Source organism: Gymnodraco acuticeps, unplaced genomic scaffold (genome assembly GCF_902827175.1).
Source record: "Gymnodraco acuticeps unplaced genomic scaffold, fGymAcu1.1, whole genome shotgun sequence".
Lineage (NCBI taxonomy): Eukaryota > Metazoa > Chordata > Actinopteri > Perciformes > Bathydraconidae > Gymnodraco > Gymnodraco acuticeps.
The window spans coordinates 1,566,447-1,573,856 of record NW_022991444.1 but is presented as its reverse complement, the minus strand read 5'-3'; the positions used below and the strand labels follow the sequence as shown (position 1 = coordinate 1,573,856).

The 7,410-nt window shown below is 44.9% G+C and overlaps 1 long non-coding RNA gene across 1 annotated transcript; it reads left to right on the top strand.

Moving 5' to 3' along the window:
• The first annotated feature begins 4,774 nt into the window (after nucleotides 1-4,774).
• On the top strand, nucleotides 4,775-6,592 carry LOC117532876. Its single transcript, XR_004566942.1, has 2 exons — nucleotides 4,775-4,930; nucleotides 6,125-6,592. It is a non-coding gene; the product is annotated as an uncharacterized LOC117532876 (long non-coding RNA).
• The last annotated feature ends 818 nt before the right edge of the window (nucleotides 6,593-7,410 follow it).

Genomic DNA, 7,410 nt, shown 5'->3' with positions numbered 1-7,410 from the left:
ACCATAGAGATATGTGCATAAACAACAAAAACACTTGGGGTATAATGTTCGAACAATGTTATCACCAAACATTTTAAGAATGTTTTTAGAGAACGTTATCCTACCTTTCAAAAGTACATTCTAGGAACCAAAATAAAACTTCTCGATGAAACCATTCCTCGAACAATGAATGGTAACATTCTCAAAATGTTTTTAGAACCAACAATGTCTAGCTGGGAACTCAGACATGCCTACGCAAATGTGCAATATCATGAATTAGGTGCTTGTTTTTTTGTAAAAACGAAAATGTGGTGACATCAGATTTCTTTTAAACATCCTTTTCAAACAAATGCAGCAAGTTTGTTTTTTAAAGCGCACTACAAATAAATCTGACGTTGACCCTGTTAATATTTCGCATCACAGGAAAATTTTATAAAAAAATAATAAACTCCTGAAAACATTATCCAAATGTTGCTTTCAAAATGTTCTTTGGTTATCATGTAACATTGAGGGACCGTTTTATAAAGAACATCTTTAATGTGTTACTCAACAATGTCCAAAACACATCCTTAGAATGTTGCAGGCAAAACGTTCCACCTTTGTTAACATATCACATTAAAGGAACATTTTATAAAACACTTTCTGTCATCTCAGGCGTCATAACATCCTGAAAACATTTGCAGAATGTTGCATTGAAAATGTCCTTCATTTGTTATCATGTAACATTGAGGGAACGTTTTATAAAACACTTTCTGTCATCTCAGGCCTCAATAACATCCTCAAAACATCCTCTGAATGTTGCAGTTAAAACGTTATGTCTTAGTTAACCTTAAACCTTATAGGAATATTATTTGAAAAAATAAACATCCTAAAAAGGTTCTTTGAACATCAGATTAAAACGTTTCTTTAAAACCTTATTAGAGCCAATAGGTAACGTTAGCCAAAGTTGTAAGAACGTTCCCCGCTAGCTGGGCAGACCATGTCGATCTTCTCATCAGTGACAGAGAGGGGAGACTCGCTCCACAAAGACTGAGGATAGTTGGAGACCTCGTCTTATGGGAGGGCCCACTGGGTAACCAGGACCAACCGTGGGCGGAGCACATCCCAGTCTGTTCGAGGATGTAAAAGTGGCTATGCACCAGTCCGAGACACACTTTGCTTGCTCGATGAGGACAGCTGCAGTTAGGTACAGAGAAGTAGTTGAGAGTCCTGAGATCCTGAGGGAAGAAGAGACCAAGAGTCTGACTCAGGAAGTAAAGGCGGAGACCAGAAATACAACTGCAACAAGGAGAGAAGTTCTTGAGTGGTGGAAGTGGGACAGCATCGGTGCAGCCTGTGAACCCAGGTGTGGTGGGTGTCGCTGCGGGACATGCCAGCCAGGAGGAAAGGAAATGACCCTGGCAGAAGAAAGGGAGCTGGAAGTGATTAAAGAGGGTCTGTCCTACATGGCCAAAGATGAACACTGCCTGACTCCGCACTGGGACGCATCTTACCCATGGACCGAGGACCCAGCCTCACTTCCAAACAACAGAAGAGGAGTGGAGGCTACCTTCCTGAAAACAGAGAAGCAGCTCAGGAAGGAAACTGAGTGGCAGTCCGCCTACAAAGGTCAGATTCACGAGATGGTGGAGATGATAGACGGCTGGAGAGGACCAGTGTGGTACGTGAGCCACATGGTCGCGCCGAACCCCCACTCAGTGACGACACCAGTGAGACTGGTCTGGAACAGTAGTCAACAGTTCAGGAGGGTCAGCATGAACGACCTTCTGCTTAAGGGGCCATGTGTGCTGAACCCCATCACATCGGTCTTACTCAGATTCAGGGCGGGAGAGCATGCAGTCCTAGGAGACATCCGAAAGATGTACAACTCAGTCTGGCTAAAAGAGCGCGAAGTCCACCTGCACAGGTTCCTCTGGAGAGACACCCCAGAAGAGGACATCGGTGAGTACGCCATCACCAGGGTAAATATTGGCGACCGACCCGCTGGGTGCATCGCACAGTTGGCGATGAGGGAGACTGCTCGGCTGCCCAGGTTCGCGCACATGGTGGAAGAACACAGGGTCCTGAACGAGGACAGTTATGTGGACGATATCTTAACGTCCCACAATGACCCAAAGAGACTGGAGGAAATCACAGAGGGGGTAGAAGAGATCCTGAGCGCCGGAGGCTTCTCCCTCAAGCCATGGGTCAGGTCAGGCCAAAGTGGGAGGCAGAGGACTGCGGAGCAGGTCCAAGCTGGAGCAGTAGCAGAGCCAGGGGTCAAGACACTGGTACTCCCGAACCAGTTAAGCGACGAGGACAACAAGGCTCTGGAGATTGGATATCATGTGGACAAAGATCAACTTTACATGATGACCTTGATCAACTTCTCAAGAAAGAAGAAAAAGATGAGTGTGGGACTGAATCTTCGTGAGGAGGAGGTAAGACCAGAAACGCCTGACCTTTTGACTAGAAGGGAGCTACTTAGTCAAGTTAGTGGACTCTATGATCCAATTGGCCTGGTTACGCCTGCAAAGAAGAAGGGAACTATCCTCGTCAGAAGGGCCTAACAAGAGGCAGAGATAGGAAGATTGACAAAGGACACTTGGGACAGCCCACTCTCAGGGAACCTCCGAGAAGATGCTATCAAGCTGTTTGAGGAGTATCTGAGGCTGAGTAAGGTCAAGTTCCACAGGAGTCTCACGCCATCCGGGTGGAAAGGCAAACCGTGGTGTATCACGTTTTCAGACGGGAGCGATGACGCATACGGTGCCGTGATGTACCTGAGATGGGAGTCGAAGCAAGGGGTCGAGGTCAGGTTGGTGGAGTCAAAGGCCAAGCTAACACCTCTCGACCAAGAGGGTGACATGGTCAAAGCTGAGATGTGCGGTGCAGTCTTTGCAGCTCGGTTAAAAGGGTATTTGCAGAAGCACGGACGGTTGGCACTTTGTTGACAGTCAGACGGTCCTGGGAGCCATCCAGCGAGAGAGCTACGGGTATCAGACTTTCTTCGCAAACAGGGTCGGTGAGATCCAGAAGGCCGGACCAGTAACTGACTGGTGGTGGATGCCAGGGCCACTTAACATTGCTGACATCGTAACAAGAGGAGCAACTCTTGAAGAGCTGGGAGAGGGCTCAGAGTGGCAGAGGGGACCAGAGTTCCTGGTGAGGCCGCTAGAAGAATGGCCTGAAGTCGGGCGCAGAGGTGGCAACTGGTGCCAGAAAGAGTATGGGCAAGCTTCAAAGAAAGGCATTCTCTGCAATACTCACCAGAGCCCAGTCAACCAAACCCCCTGTCTCTGGCGACACCAGTGGAAAGGACGCAGAGGCTGAGGAGTCCCTGGTTAATGTTGGCGGATCCCTAGAAACCTCCGAAAGGGAAGAAGCTTCAGTCTTGACAGAGAGAAGACCAGAAGGAAAGTTTCGGAGCATTGCTGTTGTGAACCTGGTGAAACCAGAGAGGTTCAGCAGTCTGGCTAGGCTATGTGGAGTGGTCGCATGGGTCCGGCTAGCTGCAGAGAAATGGCTGACTAGAAGAGGCCGAGCGGCGGGTCTAGCAAAGTGGGAGGCAAGAGTCCTGGACAAGAGAAAATGCAAACCTGTGCTGACAGTGGGAGAGTTAAAGACTGCACTCCAGGATTTATTCTTGGCAGCCCAGGAAGGTGAGGTCTTCCCTGGGACAACGCTGGACAGGCTTGTGGTCAGTAGGGATGAAATATCAGGGCTTCTGCTGTGCCGCAGAAGAGTCCAGACCCTGGACGGAAGAGTGTCGGGGTGGCATTAGTCCCCTACAGAGCGTGGTTAGGGACTCTGCTAGCCCGAGAGGCTCATGAAATAAATCATGAAGGACTCGCTGGTACTCTTCTGAGGATGAGATGAAAGGTGTGGGTGGTGCAGGGCCGGTGGGTGGCCAAGCGGATTGTCAACGTCTGCATCACTTGTCGCAAGGCGAGGGCTAAGATGTGTCAGCAGGTTCATTTTCCACTGACCTTATTTCGAGCTATTTTCCAAAATCCTATGGAGAAATACCATTGCCTTTTTGTCGAGGGAAACCGAGCGCAGCTTACTTCCGGGTTTTAGGATGCGTCACTGCAACACTAAGTTGATGCGATTTGATTGGATTGTGAGGCAAGGGAAGCCAGCCGCCTCTGGCTTCCCTTGGCATGGCCCTGACCAGCGCCATATATATATAGTCTATATGGCGCTGGCCCTGACTAATCACAGGTTGGCAGGGGCATGACGTGAGCCTTGTCTGATTGGTCAATCCCTCAATTTTTTTTCACCAAGGGAAGACAATTTCGGCTGGCCTCCTCTCGCAATCTACTCTTTCACCATAACATCTAGAGGGGCGCTGTTTCACTCTTTGTAAAATACTCAATGAGAATGGGGGAGAGACGGGCCGGCAGTAACACACAACAAAGAATTTCCGAAACTAAACGAAGTGTTTTTATTTATTTATTAAAATTATAACTACAATCCGAAAAAACAAGGGAAGCCTGGCTTCCCTTGGCCTCCAGGAGAAAACGCCACTGTTTCTGAGCCACAACTGACAACAACCTCTTATGGCGCGTTTCCACTGCAGGCCTCGCTCGGCCTCGCTTGGTTTGGTTTAGCCCGGCTCACTTTAATGCTGCGTTTCCATTACAGTTTAGGAACTGGGGTAGTTACCATAGTAACGCAGTGTAGGCGGGGCGATCAGCTTTTTGGCGGGCGGAGCGACGCTGCATACAACTGCCGTGATGTCATCTTCAATGCGACACAACTCACAAAACACACAACAATGGAGGATGTGGAAGCCATCGTGTCCTTGCTTCTTGGTATGTGGTTTTTTATCGCAGCAAGAAGGAAAACTTTGTTTCGGAAAAGGCTGCTTATAGCAAGACGTAATACAGAAGAAGCTGAGGGGAGACTTATGGCAATCGTACAACGCGGCAGAGACTACTCCAGGACGACTCAACGACAACGCTACTCGGTAAGCTAACGTTCGCTAACTAGCAATGTGTTTCACGCTCACTATACGACCAAAGTGTTTCATGCTCATTATATGACAAAAGTGTTTCAAGTATTTAATTAATTGTAGCTACCACTTTTACGTATTAAAATATGTATGCTTTTGTTTGTGTATTTTAGTGCTGGGGGGAAACGATTATTTTGAAAACGATTAATCGGGCGATTATTTGATCGATTAGTCGACTAATCGAACGATTATTTTTCTGTTGTTCAATTCATAAAAAACGTAATGTAAAAAAAATTTTTTTTCACGATACTGTGTCTCAGGGGATCTTAATATTTAAGAACCTATTAATGTGTTATACCAGATTAACGGAAATAATCTCAGCTAACTGACGATACAAACCATGTTTACCAAAACAAAACACAAGTCTCATAAGAAGCATCTAAATGACCCCTGAGCGAAAAATGCTAACGGACATTGGCACAGATCTCAAGATAAAAGTACCCTTATTACTTATCATAGCTGCACATACAATATATCCGATTAAAGCTGAGACTCCACAGATTATGTAGGTACATAGTATCATCACTGAGTGATCCGGACTCGCGACAGGGGAAGCAAATACAGTCATCACAACACGTACCTTCACAGAGCTTCTAGGGAGATCGTCTCACCGCCGTAGCTGTCAATCTGATCAAAATACGTGTTCAATGGCATTAAAATGAGGAAAAACGCGGCTGAATCGGTTAATCCATAGGTTTTTAACGTCTATGTATAAAAAAAGTATTGAATTTATAATCCATAATTCCATTTTAATGTAAAAATCGGAGAGCAAATGCTAGCTGCTAATGGTTGCCACCACAGCTAGCTGCTGCTTCCGGTCAAGCAGCAGTCTCAGTGAGATATAAATATCTTTGTGTTTTGGACTAACTTTAAAATATTCCCATGCTTTTGAAGACCTAGGGCGAGATGTTTTCGTTTGAGGGCTTCGTGCGCAATCCTGTGAGGAGGAGTTGGTAGCCGTTTCAGTCTCCATTGTGTTAGAAGTGCGATTGCGAACTGCTTGTTGCTTTGGGTGACCCACGTGTGTGTGGCGACCATATATACAGTCTATGGTGGCGACGCGTCAACGCGGAAATATGTCGTCGACGATATTTTGAAGTCGACGCATCGACGACGTCGACGCGTCGCTACAGCACTAGTGTATTTCAGAAGTTAGGTTGCCACCGCAGACCATGTGTTTGGATGCTTGACCGAGCAACCGAGTGGTGGGGTGTGATTGTTCCATCTTTCACACACACTCAGTGGGTGGAGAACTTCAGGATGTCTGAGGAAACCTACGTATACCTGTGCAACAAACTGCGGCCAGCGATGGAGAGACAGGACACAACATTCCGCGAGTGTATACCTCTAAAGAAGAGGGTGGCCATCGCACTGTGGAAGCTTGCGACCGGCTCAGAGTTTGATGCGCTACCTGAATAGCTAAATATTCATTGTATACAGGAAACTTGAATGTTTTGGTTCATAACATCATGGGTCAGTAAGTTGATATACATTTCTTGTGTTTGTAATTATAAACACGACATTGAAAGATTGTGGGCCATTAAGGCTAGTGACATTTTGTTTTGTTTTTATTATTACTACATTGTATTGAACATAAATAAATCTATTTTTCTCTTTCACATATGTGTTTGTCAAATGATTTAAACAAAAAAATGTTATCAGAATTGACTATTTAGTAAATATTTGATTTTCAAGCACCAGTAAGTACTTCCCCATAATAAGAACATTTGAGCAAATATGAAAGTAAACATAAATACAAATGATCTCTTATCCCCCTTCTCTTTCTGTTTTTTTCTAAATACCCCCTTCCAGTTTATTTGTAAAAGGAAATATTTTACTTTAAGTAATGTGTCAGTTACCAAATAATGTTTTAGAGGAGGACCTCAAGCAAGCAAACTCAATTTCTTGCTTTAAATCTCTTCTTAAAATTAACTTTTAACTGATGGCGTTTCTTATTGCTTTATAAATTCATGTATGTTTATATCTCTAGATCTTAATTGGGCTATTTTTACAATTGTTTTTGAGTGATATTGTAGGCTTTTGTTTTTAAAGATCCACAAATATTATTAGTAATGGTATTAGTTGTAGCCTATTTAGGAAAAATATAGGCCTATAACATCTGCCTCATGTGAATCTGAGTTTTTGTTCTGCTGATTTAAAGCCCTTTAATTGTACATTTCAGTTTATGATTGGATTCCAAAACTGTAATTGTGTGTGTGAGTGGCCACCCAGTGACTTTGTTAACATGCTCACGGAAATCAGTTTGTTAATCAGATGATGCATTTATCAACATGTTGCATGAAATAGCAGATTGGCCGCCCGTAGCCATCACTGACCAATCCAGGCGGATATTGCTATGCGCTAGGTGGAGCACTGCTTTACTTGAAAAGCTTTTGTGGTACTGATAGAAGACGGATTTCCCGTATCTAATGTTA